This window comes from Lutra lutra, chromosome 3, assembly GCF_902655055.1.
Source record: "Lutra lutra chromosome 3, mLutLut1.2, whole genome shotgun sequence".
NCBI classification, from domain to species: domain Eukaryota; kingdom Metazoa; phylum Chordata; class Mammalia; order Carnivora; family Mustelidae; genus Lutra; species Lutra lutra.
Genome location: NC_062280.1, coordinates 149,188,545 through 149,203,732, shown reverse-complemented (window position 1 = coordinate 149,203,732; position 15,188 = coordinate 149,188,545). Strand labels below are relative to the sequence as shown.

General features: G+C 38.1%; 1 long non-coding RNA gene across 1 annotated transcript in view; it reads right to left on the bottom strand.

The window, feature by feature from the left end:
• Positions 1-14,243, bottom strand: part of LOC125094665 (uncharacterized) — a 51,817-nt gene extending 37,574 nt beyond the window's left edge. The window contains exon 1 of the long non-coding RNA XR_007125648.1: positions 14,130-14,243. This is a non-coding gene — a long non-coding RNA (uncharacterized LOC125094665). The remainder of the gene's footprint in view (positions 1-14,129) is intronic.
• Positions 14,244-15,188: the final 945 nt, after the last annotated feature.

The window sequence follows — 15,188 nt, the reverse complement described above, 5'->3', positions numbered from 1 at the left end:
GGGAGAAGAAGAGACGTAAACTCCCCACTGAGTGTGGAGCCCAACACAAGGGCTGGATCCCAGGAACCTGAGATCATGACCTGAGTCGAAATCAAGAGTTGGATTGCTTCACTGACTGAGCCACACAGGCATCCCGTGGATTTGGTTTTAATGGCATTTGTTAGAATAGGTTTGACACCAAGTGAGATTATATATATATATATATATATATATATATATATATATATATATATATTACAGTTATGCAGTTAACTATATTAAACTATATACTAAATTATAAGTGTATATATATATATAGTTATGATAAAATATAAATACAGGAGCACCTGGGTGGCTCAGGGGGTTGAAGCCTCTACCTTCGGCTCAGGTCGTGATCCCGGGGTCCTGGGATCGAGCCCCTGCATCAGGCTCTCTGCTCAGTGGGAAGCCTGCTTCCCCCTTTCTCTCTCTGCCTGCCTCTCCACCTACTTGTGATCTCTGTCAAGTAAATAAATAAAATCTTAAAAAAAAAGAAATATAAATACATGCAGGACATGACAACTCATGAGGGAGAACATAAAATATTTTAAATATATTAGGGCTCAGAAACTTCCTTCCCCTTTTAGTCCTTTCTAACTTTTAAACCTCACTGTATTTTGTTCTTTTATTTTGGTTTCTATTCCTTCTTTATTCCTTAAGTCATTTTAAGCATGTGTGTTTTATAATGTCCTTCAGATTTTTTACCCAAGTTCTTAGTAGGTCACTTCTGGATCTCCACAGTGGATTACTTCCTCCTATGGTTTATAACTTTTACCAGGGGCTGTTTTAACTCTAGGAGTTCTGTACTAACTGGGTTGTAGAAAAATCCCGACAGAGGAGTGATACATTTGCTTCTTGAGGGAGATCCATGGGTTTTACCAGTGTGGGACTAATTTTCTTCCCTTAAGATTTATTTATTTACTTTAGAGCACAGTGGGGAGGAGCAGAGAGGAAGAGAGAAAGAGAATTTTAAGCAGACTCCCTGGTCGAGCATGGAGCCTGAGGCTCTCATGACCCTGAGATCACAACCTCAGCCAAAACCAAGAGTCAGATGCTCAACTGACAGCACCACCCAGTCACCCCAAAGAACTAATTTTTATAATAAATTTCCTGGCTTGGGGAATTCCACATCATGTCAAAATATCCACACATAGCACCACTGGTGGCTTTGTTAGCTCGTGGGAAACTTTGTCCCACCCGCAGAGCTTCAAGGAGAGTACACAGAACCTCAGTGAGCAGGCAGCACTTTCAGGAACTAGCCTTATGCAAGAGTCTTAATTCAAGCTCCACATCTTACACAAGCCAAGGCTCCTACCTCCCGTTCCCATATGGTTGTTAGAAACTCAGCCCCTGAGCTCCTGTAACCAGGAGTGTTAGGTCCCAGTTTGCTGTGACATCAGCTGGGATGCTTACTGCTCTGGCTTTAATCACTGGTGTGGGCATTTGGGTTTTCCTTTTCTTTTTTTCTAAGCTCAGTGTTTACATATCTAAATTCTGTATATATTCCATTTTGTTCATATGCATTTAGATTTTTATTGCTACTAGGAAGAGGGCTATGTTAAATGAGTATTCTGTGTTGCTAAAATCAGAAGTCTCCTGATAACGGGGAGAACAGATTTTTCATAAAAAAGCTGTCAAGAAGGAAAGAAAAACTCCCCAAGATTTTATTCAAAGTTGTCATGGCATATGTATTTAAAGCCCTTCAAAATTATAAGAAAATGTGAGTATGAGAAAATCTTATCTAAAAAGACTTATTTAGGTCTAGTACCAGCTATACACCCAACATGATTTTCTTCTACCAAAAAAAGTAAAGACATCGGTGCTGTGGAAACATAAAAATGTGAATTGTTGGTGTAATTTAGTTCAATCCAAGATCTGGACTAAAACAGGAGACTTTCATCGTTCTTACCAAGGGCCTATTATAAATCCTGTAACCCAAGAGAGGCCAGGATGCCAAAATGAAATCAGGTGGGGTGGTGGCAGGAAAGGATTATAAGGTACGAGATTAGAGTCTGGCCCTTTTTTAATAGAAGCTTTTAGGGAGTACACAGCAGCAACCAACCACCACCAAATATGTCAGTGAAGCATCCCACAATGCCAGAACCACACAGAGGCAGTGGCAGCAGCAAATCAAAGTGCCAAGCAGGCAAAGAAAAGCTGGAGTCTGACACCAGGCATGAGTGACAGAGCAGTGAGCAAGATACCAGAAAGGCATCCAGGAGGCAGATCTGTTCTGACAGCATACTTGGGATGGTAAACAATTTCTGAAGTTCTAATCTGGCCTTTGGCTCCATCCAATGCTTAGGATGAGAAGCGACCGATCCTTGGGCATAACCGTAATTTACCTCAACAACGCTGGTTCTACTGCCATCACAAGATCACCCCCAAAGTGCAGGCACCCAAAATACACATCAGCAGGATTTCCATCAGATACAGCACAGAAAAGCCCTTTTTCTAATACTGACCAAGAGAGGACCAGACTTCTGTCCAACAAGTTTTTCATTATAATTAAATACATCACTTCCAGTAATCATACATATGTGTGGAACCCCCACTGAATGTGCATATAAATGAATATATATATATATATATATATATATATATATATATATATCAAAGCTTAAAGCTAGAAGAAACCTTGTGGAGCATATTTTCAAATACCTGAATTTACAAAGAAGGAAATTCATGTCCACAACTTGATGTGGCTTGGTCAACTCTATTCCGCTAGCTGGCAGCAAGGCAAATATGGCAGAACATATGCTAGGACTGAGTTTCCTGACTCTCTAGTCAGTAGTCTTCCCAGCAGGGCAACAATGAATTTATAATTTCTGTAGACTTGTGAAGAGGGTTGAATTCATCATAATTCTCATAATCCTCAGCTATTGGTATACTGTCGCCTTAGTCCATATAATACCTTTCCCTGATACTCTTTTAATTTTTTAAAAGATGTTTTCTCCTTATTCTCCATTTCTTATCCTCAACATGGGAATTCATTCAAATGTGACCAATATATGATCTTGAATATGTACATTTTCTTTGCCCATTCATCGTACACGTGCTTCAGTGTGCATGAATGTGGTTTTAAGTTCCCTAAACGGTATGGACACAGTTCGAGTTCTTACTCCTCTTCCTAAAATCTACCTTTTAGGAACAGACCATTGTGCTGTATGTACTTCCAATTCATTGTTTCTAACCATTGCCTACTGTTAGTTAGTAAATGTCCACCACATTTTAGTTATCCACTCCCACTGATAACAGAATTTAAGATCTTGGAGCTGTTGAATAATTTCCTATTAATGCCTTGTTTTTCCCCTCTGAAATTCAAATATCATTGCAATCTACAGCCAGATTCTATCATCCAATAGGGCAGGTTTCCTTATAACGTATAAGTCCTTACAACATATAAGGTCATATGAGCCTCCCGTTTACAACTTATGGAATCTTTTGTTCAATGTGCTATTTCTTAAATATACCACTAATAGTTACAAACAAGAATTTGGGCTATGAACACATCATATCTAAATGGTGTGGGATATAAATTCTCTTTAAGATTAGAAATATGCTTTGTGTTAAGTTTACTTGTGTCAATTAGCACTAAATTTATTGGTTCAGCATAGAAAAAAAGCTTTAAAATGTATGGGAACATTATTTGCCAATTAAAATGCTAAAAACATAAGTCAATTAATGACTTTAGTCACAAATAAATAATGAGAAAGTATTCACAGTACAATGTGTGGGAGCAAATATTCAAAACAAACAACAAACTATTAGTGATTCAGTATCCCAAAGACTAAATATTGCTAAATATTACCAGACCCCCAACATGAAAAGAAAAAAGTTTTTTTCTCTTAGTTAGGATACTTACTCAAATCTTATTATGTATTCTGTCCAATAATGAACGATGCATTATTTTCTTATCCTTCTAAACTGGAACTTAGACAAGGAATGAGAGGACATCAGGCATGCAAGAGATTGAGAAGGATGAAGACTGAGGACAAGCAGCACACAGCATTGAAGACTAAGAATTATGTCATCCGTATTTAAGAGCTACATTAACATTCTGCATGAACCCAAAACACTGACTATCAGGAAAGCTGTGAGTTCTAAATGGAACCCCTTGTTTAACTGATGTATGACTTTAGGTTAGTCATCCAACCTCCCAAGAATATCCTGATCCTCTAACAAAGAGAGAAGGGACATGACCCACTTGATATAACATGTTGTGATCATACAACCCAGTGACACTAAAGCACTGAGAGTAAAAATAACTTCATTATTTGAATATTCATACAGAATGACTCATAACTGAAGCTGATGTGCTGACCACCAAGAAGGAAATATGAGTAATATGGAAACTGGTGCTTTGGGTGTTTGAGAATTTTCCTTTGTAGTTAACTTTCTTTTTACTGAAGTTGATGTGTCATGACTTAAGACTCATTTAGGGTAGGGGAGTATTTAAAGACATAAGAAAATTATTTAAGAAAATTATTTAACAAGATTATAAGGCTAATACACTCTCAGCTGCCAATCCAGAAATGTTCCTAGCTACTCTTGGAATGTAGGGTTCTGTGTGCCTAATCACAGAAGGGGGAAATATTCATGGGGCACCTGAGTGGCTCAGCTGGTTAAGCATATGACTCTAGGTAACAACTCCAGTCATGATCTCAGGGTCTCAGATGGAGATAAACACGGGACTCTGCACTCAGCTTGGAGCCCTCCTTCTCCCTCCCTCTTGCCCCTTCCCCTGCTCATGCTCTCTCTCTCTCTCCCTCTCTCTCAAATAAATAAATAAAATATTTAAAAAATAAGAAGTGGGAAATATTTCACTGAAATGACAGAGCAAGCTTGAAGCTATCTACACAAAAAGAATATCTCTATACCACCCACCCTTCAAAAGATACATACACACACATTCACAAGCGCTCAGGCGCACACACAAACACACACACACACAAATGAGGGGTAAAAAATCAAGTTCCAAAAAACAGCTTAAAAGCACGAATGGGAAAATGCTGGTAATAAAAATGATGTGAGAAAAGGTGAGAGGCTTGGAGGACAGATCCGGGAGATAAAGTGCACATTACAATGAATTTCAAAAGAGAAGCAAGAAGCAATGAACATGTAAATAATACAAAAAACAAATCTACCAGTAAAATAAAGAATTGGATTTGCAAGTTGAAAAGACTTATTCCTTGAAGAATTCAAGATAGAATACTCCTTTCTAGATCTATCTCGGCAAAACATTTGAATTATAAGGCTTTTTAAAAAGCCAATACCATAAAAATAGGAAAAACTAAACTTACCTACAAAAAATTAAGTGGTAGGCCATAAGAAGTAAGAGGAGAAGAAAGTATACACATTTTCTACCTTACACTGTGTATGTAAAATAGCCATTTGGCCGATTAAAATTAGAAAAACCCAAATTCAGAAAAGTTTTTCACTTAAAGGTAATAATAAATACAGTATAAAGAAGTTGCATGGCTTCCAAATCATTAATGACAAAACAAGGAAGAAAATGTCATCAGAGAAAAATGAAAGTATAAAAGTAAAAAAGTGAGAGATATGGCACAAAAAGTATTAGAACAGCATCAGATTACTCCCCTACAATACTGGTACCTAGAAAAAAGAGTAGAATACCTGATACGAATTAAGAAGACAGCAATTCAAATTTCCTCCACCAAGATATGATTCATCTGTTAGAAGAGAATGAATGCTATTCAACAGTAGATGGATGGATGGTTGGATGGATGGACAGAAAGACAGAAGATGGGTAACTATTAGATTATTAATATGGGGTATATTCATGTAGGGATGCTGCTATAGGGAGAGGGAATGGGAAAGAAAAAGATAGATGGCATCTTCTTAAAATGCACATACCCGGGGCACCTGGGTGGCTCGGCGGGTTGCCTCTGCATTTAGCTCAGGTCATGGTCTCAGGGTCCTGGAATCGAGCCCCACATCAGGCTCAGCGGGGAGCCTGCTTCCCCGCAACCTCTCTCTGCCTGCCTCTCTGCCTACTTGTGATCTCTGTCAAATAAACAAATAAAATCTTAAAAAAAATACATATACTCAAAAAAATGCACATAAACAATTTTACTTCTGTATTAAGACAAATTGTATTTGTGGGAACATGTATAAATTAACATGCAGAATCCTCAATAAAAAGATACTTTTTTAGAAAATAATTTCTAAAACTGTCTCAAGAAAGAGAAAATGTGGGGCGCCTGGGTGGCTCAGTGGGTTAAGCCGCTGCCTTTGGCTCAGGTCATGATCTCAGGGTCCTGGGATCGAGTCCCGCATCGGGCTCTCTGCTCGGCAGGGAGGCTGCTTCCCTCTCTCTCTCTCTCTCTCTGCCTGCCTCTCTGTCTACTTGTGATCTCTGTCAAATAAATAAATAAAATCTTTAAAAAAAAAAAAAAAAGAAAGAGAAAATGTGAATAGATCTATAACCAACAAGTAAGTTGGAAGAAAAAAGTTATAAAAATTCCTGAAAACATACCAAAGATTAGCACAGCATCCTTGTAATAGATACAAAAAATACTGAGTAAACAGAAGAAATATATATAAATAAGAATTCTTCAAATTAAAAACTTCAGCTCATCAAAAGGCACTGTTAAGAAAACAAACAAGCAAATAAACAAACAAAAGCCACAGAAAGAATAACACAGACATCTGTGAAAGGACCTGTATCAAGAATTATATAAGAGATGGCATTAAATCAATAATAATAATAAAATACAAATAAATGGGCAAAGTCTTGAAAAGACACTTCACAAAAGAGGATAAATGACAACAGGCATATGAAAGAGGGTGGGATTCATTCTTCATCAGAGAAATGCAAATTAAAACCACAATGAGATTTCACTTCACACCCACTCAAATGACAAAAAGACTGGTAATACCAAGGGTTGGTGATGATGTGTAAGAACTGTCTTTCTTATTCATTGCTCATGGAAATACACAATGGTACAATCACCTTGGAAAATTATTTGGTAGTTTCTTCCCAAGCCTCAGTTATGGGCCAGTAACAAAACTTCTGGTGTATTTAAAAAAGAAATGATCGTGTATTTCTATAAAAATGGATGAACACAGGGGCACCCGGGTGACTCAGTCAGTTAAGCATCTATCTGCCTTCGGCTCAGGTCATGATCTCAGGGTCCTGGGATCCAGTCCCACATCAGGCTCCCTCTCCTCCCCACCCCAGCTTGTGCTCGCTCTTGCTTTCTTTCTCTCTCACTCTCTCTCTGAAGGAAATAAATAAAATCTTTAAAAAAAAATGGATGAACACAAACTTACACAAAAACTTTGTTCACAAGGGACAAAAATAAAAAAAAAAGAAAAGAAGAAATAGTCCAAATGTCTATTAACTCCTACATAAAGAATCACACATATCAATGTAATAGTAATGTAATACTCCTCAGTAATTAAACAGATGATTACTAATATAAACAACAACATGGCTGAAGTAAAGAAGCACTGTATTTAGTGCTATCCGACTCTCCCTGACAATGACTGGCTCAGGAATGGGCAAGTGATCAATTCTGACCAATGAGATATAAAAGAAAATCCAGTGAGATGCTTCTGGGAAAGCATCTTCCCTGTAAAGCAAGCCATATGAGATTATTATCTTTCTTCTTCTGCTTGACACTGTCACGCCTGGGTACAATGGCTAGAATTGGTGCAGCCATCGTGTCACCTTGAAGCCCTTGTGTAGATATTTGTACATAAAAACAGCCGAAGTGACAGTTATAAATAGTCCCCTTCACAAATGAAGAAACTGACCCTCAGAGGTTTGATAACTTGCCTGAGGGGACACGGTAACTGAGTGGTAATAACAGGATATGTCTAGCTCTACCTCAGTCTGAAATTAATGCTCTCCAATACTCCTTATTGTCTCTACTCAAGTTGATGTTAGTGCTAACATAAAGTTTACATGCTCATAAAGCTTTACAAATCCTAGTCTACTGCTTATATTACTACATGCGGGGGCAGATATCGTTACTGCATTCGGGTAAGAGTAGGATTAACTTGCAACTGCTTCTCTTGTCTTTTCTGTACAGACCATCTCTTCAGGCTCTCTCTGTATGATCAACAAGACTCAGGTCAAATGCCACCCCTAGAAAATCTTTCTTGACCTGTGCTGACTGTATTACTTTCTCTCTTTTGTTTTCCTTGCCTCAAACACATGTCTGCCCCTGTGAGCTGCTGTTTTAGTCCTCTTCTATTCCACAAAGCGTCGTGCCTGGTGTATCACAGATGATTAATGCTAATGGAGAAGCTGTCCTTACAGTCCTTAGCACATGAACTTCAATATTTAATCCTTATTTATAACAGCTTTACAATGTTTACTGTTGAAGGACTGCAAGTCTAGCCTCTTCAAAAAAGTTGCAAGTTTGAAATGAGACCCTGGAATACACAATCTCTGGCCCATGCTGTCTTCAAGAGTCTATTTCTGTGTTTCTATTCAAGAACGAGGATGTAAATTGTCTTTTATGATGTCTACCAAGGTGCTTGGCACAGGCAATATTTGCCAATCACTTGAATATTTGAAAGAAAAAGTAATGTTCATGTTGTCACATCTTGACATTTCTAATGCTTTCAAAAAATCATTCTGTAGTGATGGAAATTATGAAAGGAAAATGAGGAGGACAATTTGTCCAATTTGGTTCACTGCATCAGTGGGAAGCAGACATGAAAGAATATATGCACCTGGGTGGCTCAGTTGGCAAGCCCCCAACTCTTGATTTTAGCTCAGGTCATGATGTCAGGGTCATGATGTCAGGGTCTTGAGACCCTGACCCCCACATCAGGCTCTGTGCTGAGCACAGAATCTGCTTGAGATTTTCTCTCTCTCTCTCTCCCTCTGCTCCTTTCCCCATTCTCTCTCTCTCAAAAAAATAAGTACATTTTTAAAAGAAAAAGAATATATGTATTAAAATACAAATCCATAATCTCCCAAAAGATAGAAATATTAGGAGCATTAAAAAATATTAAAAGCAGTATTATAAGCATAAGTTTGAATAAAGAACACAGACAATTTAGGTGGAACATTTGAAAGTGATAACATCTTTTCTGGATCCCCCAAGCTCCAGAAAATGGATAAACAGAGGTGGTATAGGTTAGGAGATGTCAAAAACCATGTCTCACTGGCCAGGTATCTATTTTGTAAATAAACCTGTATGGAAACACAGACCCACCCAGTTGCTGACGTACTGTCCACTGGCTGTAGTGGCAGAGTTGAGCTGTGGTGACAGAGACCATACTGCCCATGGGCGTAAATAGTTATTATCTGGCCCTTTAAAAGCAAGGCTGCAGAGCCCCTAGGCTAAACTATATACAAGTGTCACATTATTACGGGGGCGTTCCATCACAGTTAAGACACATTCTAGAAGATGTGGGAGAGTTATGTTTGACATGATTAGGATTAATCGAGAACTTTCGATAGCTTCAAGGGAACGATTCTAAGAGTGTAGAGAGAACAGGCAAAGCCTCAGCATTTACTGAATTACCCAAAATGGAAATTTGTCTTTAAAATGCCAAGTGGCCTGTTTTTCTTCATTAGAAAACAGTCTCGGCTACATGTACAGTATGGATTCATCACAGCAGCAACATTCTAATTACAGGCTGTGAAGAGTTCTAATTGAAATAAGATTAATGAAGAGCCATGCCAACCTCCTACAATATCACAATCTGTAGGAACACTTAGCTTCTGTGAGTCATTTTCCTCCCCAAAATAACTCAGATTAAACAGCAACTTCCAAACTAATGGCAACATTTCCGTCCAGATTTCTTTTTATGTCTTGCATCATGTTCCAGGATACAGCACACGGAGCAGGACTCATCTTCTGCCATCAGCTAATGTTGTTAAATGTCAGGCATTTAATAAAGTTAAAGGGCAAAAAAGTTTTAAAGAATTTATTCTGCCTGGCAATCAGCCCATGAGAAGATTCAGGAAAACTCATCGCTTTATTGACTAGAGGAGAATGAGAAATTTTTTCATCAGGTTCTGAAAACATCACCTAATGCCCAGAGAAATTGGAAAGCCCTATGAACGATGTTCTGGTAGGTGTATGCTTGCATACTTGTGTGTGTACGTATGTATGTATGCATTTAGGAACACTCATGAAATATAATAGTGAATGTACTCTTGTGTACCCCAAAAATGTAGAGTTTGCCTAACAGTAAAGTGGGTTAAATTCAGGTGTTTGAGAGCCAGGGCATAATTCCTAACAAGAGCTGCTGGTATGTTCCAGTTGCCCAAACATCAGCCAAAGGGTGGGAAACAGCAGAGCCCTACAAACCTCAAACTGGGAGGAAGGGTTCTCATTGTGATTTCTCCAGTGTCCTTCAGGGAGGGAATCTCCTCAATGTTCCTACTCTGTTCTACCACTGGACTCGAAGATGAAAAGATGAGGTTTATCTCCTTTTATTGCCTCAATCTCCTCTTTATGTATATCATTAGAGGGAGGTAACTGGTAGAAATTGAGGGGGAAAATAACAATTTCAAAATGCCATCTTAGAGTGTAAAAAAATCAAACTTGCTAAGAAAAGAGAGTAGAGAGTGTTGGCAAAGTCAAGTTCCCTCCCTAAATGAGTTCCATTCTAAGACAGACATTAGAGAACTTTAGTATAAGTACGTATAGTTAAATTTTAAGACATTTTGGGCATCCTCCTTGTTTTCAGTACACACTAAACTGATGTCTCCATTAGCTCTCTTAAAATACAAATTCTGTAAGGAGTGGACTTATTTTAATGAAGTATGTATATGGAGCAAAACAGCAGTGACTGACTCCCTTTCTACTCTAGTAGAAAATTCAGGAGGAAAAAAAAAAAAATATATATATATATATGGAACTATTTTTAAAGCCTCTGGAGCAAGATGCCACAAGCCTGAGAAATTGTTTCCTCTGATCTCTTGAGTTTTAATGACTAGCTAGCAGCATTCAATTACAAACTGGTCATTAACAAGAAATCTAATTGCTATTAGCAGACAGGTAAACAACTCGTATCGGCATCTCAACGTGCAGAGAGGGCCATTTTATAGTGTCAAGTGAAATGAAGGTTTTCCTTATGACAAAATAAATAACATCACCGTATTTATAAAATGACATTGCCTCGTCTCTTCTTATATATAGTAATATACGAATAGCTATAAACAATAGTAGTGAAGTAGATGATACCTTATTTTTCACATTTTTTAGTTAACAGTGCAAACAAAGCTGCCAAACAAGGTAAAAATCCTATTCTCTAAGAAGTAAACTCCTACCATCATCTAGGGTTTCAAAAACTTAAGCTGCCAAAGGTGATCAGGAAAGAATTTACCTACGAATATCTCCTGCTATTTAAAATATAAATATACATGTATACTAAATTGCATTGTCAAATGTAATTAAATGTTATGTAACTTTATTAAACCAGAAAAAAGGGAAGTATTAAAAAATGAATGGAGTGGGGCACCTGGGTGGCTCAGTGGGTTAAAGCCTCTGCCTTCAGCTCAGGTCATGATCCCAGGATCCTGGGATCTAGCCCAGCATCAGGCTTTCTGCTCAGCAGAGAGCCTGCTTCCTGCCCCCCTCTGCCTGCCTCTGCCTACTTGTGATCTCTGTCAAATAAATAAATAAACTCTTTTAAAAAAAATGAATGGAGAAAGGGTAAGTTTAAGATAATAAGATAACAAAAGATTCTGTGTTTTGATTTCAACATGGTTTCCGAAGAAGGTTAAGAACCTTCTATAAAAAGATCCAGATTGGTTATTTTGCCTGGAGTGCCAAAGTTACTCTTTGTCTATATGGACTCACCCAGAGTGATTTTGCATCACATTACAGCTTATCAGTCAGGGCTTAAAAACACGCAACACCCTGTCAGAATCATCAAACACCATCCTGAATCTTTTCCTCTCTAGGTAGAAGAATTACAGCTGTTAGTTTCAATGTACAAAGAAAATCTCACCCTAAAATTCATCAGGAACCCTAGTCAAACAAAAAAAAAGGCCTAATATTATAAGCACGTTCTTTATCAACATATTAATCCCATATCATTGAAGACCAGGTGGCAGGATAGAAGACATACTTGGAAGTTCACTGATAATTTAAGACTCCTACAGCATTTTTCTGTAATTGAGTCTTAGTGAGAAATTAAATCTTAGTGAGGAAAAAGATAAGCATTAAATTCTATTATCAATGTCCTGATCAGATTTGAAAAAAACTAATTTTTACTGGGAATTAGTTTTTAAACAACAGACTTCTAAGTATTAAAGAGGAAGAAATCATAAAAATCATATAGTGCCAAAGCCATCTCAAATGTGCTCCTAATAACAGTCCTCAATACTCTATACCTTTGGCCCAGAGGGAGGAGTGGGCTGACCAGATGACACTCACTCTAGAAAGTCCGCAGATTCCCCCCCCACCCCACGACCCCCAGACACACAGGTCCTTCTTTCAGCATCTAACAGCCCCGTGGTGAAAAAAAATATGTAATAATCAAGTTCTTTCTTGTCTCTAGTCTAAATCCTTGCCACTTTGCAAATCCATTTTCTCTTGTTTCTTTTTGGAAATAGAGAACAGCTGGTTGTCATCTTCCAAATACTGTAACAATCCCTTATATACTTGAAGATAGTAATTAAGTCATCCTCTCAGCCTTCTCTTTTGAGAAACTCGAATTCCTTTTTAACACAAATTATCAAAAAAAAATTGCCACCGCCTTGGACATGAAAATTATTATTGCATCGACATTCTCTGTAAACCCCACTTTGTTTCTAGAACTGCTCCTTCTCCAAAAGCAAAAGCAGAAGCACGCTGCCTTGATGAGTTGAGTTCCGACGGCTGTCTTCACCCTTCTTACAACATAACGTCGCAGGTGAACTTGGGTTCTTCATTAACCTCCCACGAACACTTTGCACTTCTCAGGTAAACTCGTGTGACTCTTACCTCCCAGTCACCTTTCACTCCCTGCCTCCACCCCCTCACATTCTAAAAAAGAGCCGTCATGAAGAGCAGCGTCTTCAGCCGTCCTGACAAGAGCACAGCTCCAAATACTACAGAGGCTGTTTGAACCCAATGCTCCATCTCAACCGCGTAAATTTTCTCCGTAGGGTGTCGGTATGCTAATAAGATTCCAAAACAAACAAAGCTTTCCTTTTAACCATACCCTTATTTTAAAAAGCTGGCACTCATTACACAGAGACATGAAAGAGAACAGATTGACTGACAGCATAATTTTGGGCAAATTATTTATTCTCACATTTTCATAATCTGTAAAATGGGAATAATAACCTATGGGGTTGTGTTCGAGGATGAGTGAAGTAGTTTTGTACCCACCACAGTGCCTGAACAAATTCCTTTCTCTGGCACTTGTGTGGCATTTTCATCCTTCGGTGTAGTGTTCTTTATGGCAACACGAGGGAATTCATGAAATCAGTTCTCCCTGGGCACATATTTGTATTTAAAGAGGGCCTTCTGGAGTTTTAATTAAAAAAAGAAAAAAGTGACTCTAATGATAAGCATCTAAGTAGCAAGTCAGACTTGTAAGGACAGTGTTTTGAAACAGCAATAACCCCAAGTAAGGCAAGCCAACTCCCAGATGTGATTTCATCTCCCACGTGAGGCAGAAAGATGTTTATTTAAAGCCAAATATCCTCAATCTCAATGATCCCAAGTTGCTTATAATAAGATTTTCTCTGAAATATCAAACCATATATTTTACCTTGGGTTATTTCACTGGTAAGAGGATAACCCTGATTTTGGAAAGCTGTGACATGCCAATTTATCCACAATATGGATCTAGGAGATTAAGGTACCAACCTTTTACATCGTTTTGCTTTGAATAAAGTAAGACAATTACTCTGCTTGGGGATAGAGTATTTCAAGTGTGAAAAGATGAAAATGTTTTTATTTTTCTTATATGACTACAACTAAACTATTTATAGTCCCTTTCTCTCTCCCTCTCCCACCCCAACCCTCTCTCTATAAACAGCCTGAAAATAAGTTAGAGAGATTGAATAAAGATCTACCCTCCATAAGTATCTTAATTAATGATCCTGTGAGAAGGGTTTGACTATCTACTTACCTGGAGTTAATGGATAACTTTTTAAGTTTCATAATATCATGATTTACCTGTTTCCTAGTGCCCACAGATAACGATTGATGGTCTGTCCAGTATTAATTTCACTTAAATCTACAGGTTGTAGAGGAGAGGTGGGAGGAAAAGTGTCTCATGTAGGAAACAGTTCTTTCGTTAGAAAAAAAAGAGCAAAATTAATTTTCTAAGCAGTCACACTAAATGGCTCAATCAGCTCCTCGACAAAACACTTCCTTACCTGACATAAGCCTCTTAAATGTCAACCAATAAAAGTCAACACCTACCTGGGAAGTTTATCTTTCTGTGTTTAGAGAAAAGCTACCTGACTATTTAAATAACCAGAAACGTGGATGCCTGGGTAGGTATGCATGCGTGTGTGTGTGTGTGTGTGTGTGTGTGTGTGTGTGTGTGTGTGAGTTTGTGTGTGTGTAATGTTTGTGAGCAGGTGGCATATGGAGGGATCATACACATATAAAGCTTCTTCCCCTCTTCCCTAAATGGCAATATAAACCTGCTACTTGTGATTCATTTCATAAGGTGATTACTTCTCACTCACAGACATTTCTGATTTTGACCCAAAAAATATGCCAATATGCCTGTTTTTAACTTTGACAAAAAAATATGCCAATATACCAAGAACAAGTTGTGTTTTATTCATGAGGTGTTCTATCCCAAATGGCCACTGTGGACCATCAACCAAACCAACCAACTTCTGCAACAAAAGAACACTGAATGTACCAAACCCTTGCTGTGAATGAGTGACCTAGGAGCATTTCCCCTAAGGATTTCAGCAGCATTTTACCATTCTCATTGGTAACTCTTCCTCCATTCTAAAAAAATTTTTAGAAAGAGAACATTTATCATTTGATTAAAGTTTAATCAATGTTCGATAGAATCCTGCATCTGCAAGGGTCATGAGATTTTCCTCAAGGAGAGTGTGAGTGCCTTACGTACATCACCAGAACTGTGGGGGAGACAAATAGTCAAGATGGCTAGACAGAGAAAGTTTAGGATTGCAGAAGGTCTGTTCCTTGAGCCAGCAAAATCAAGTAAAGAACAGCAGCAGGTTTTGTAACTTCTACCCCAAAGTTCTT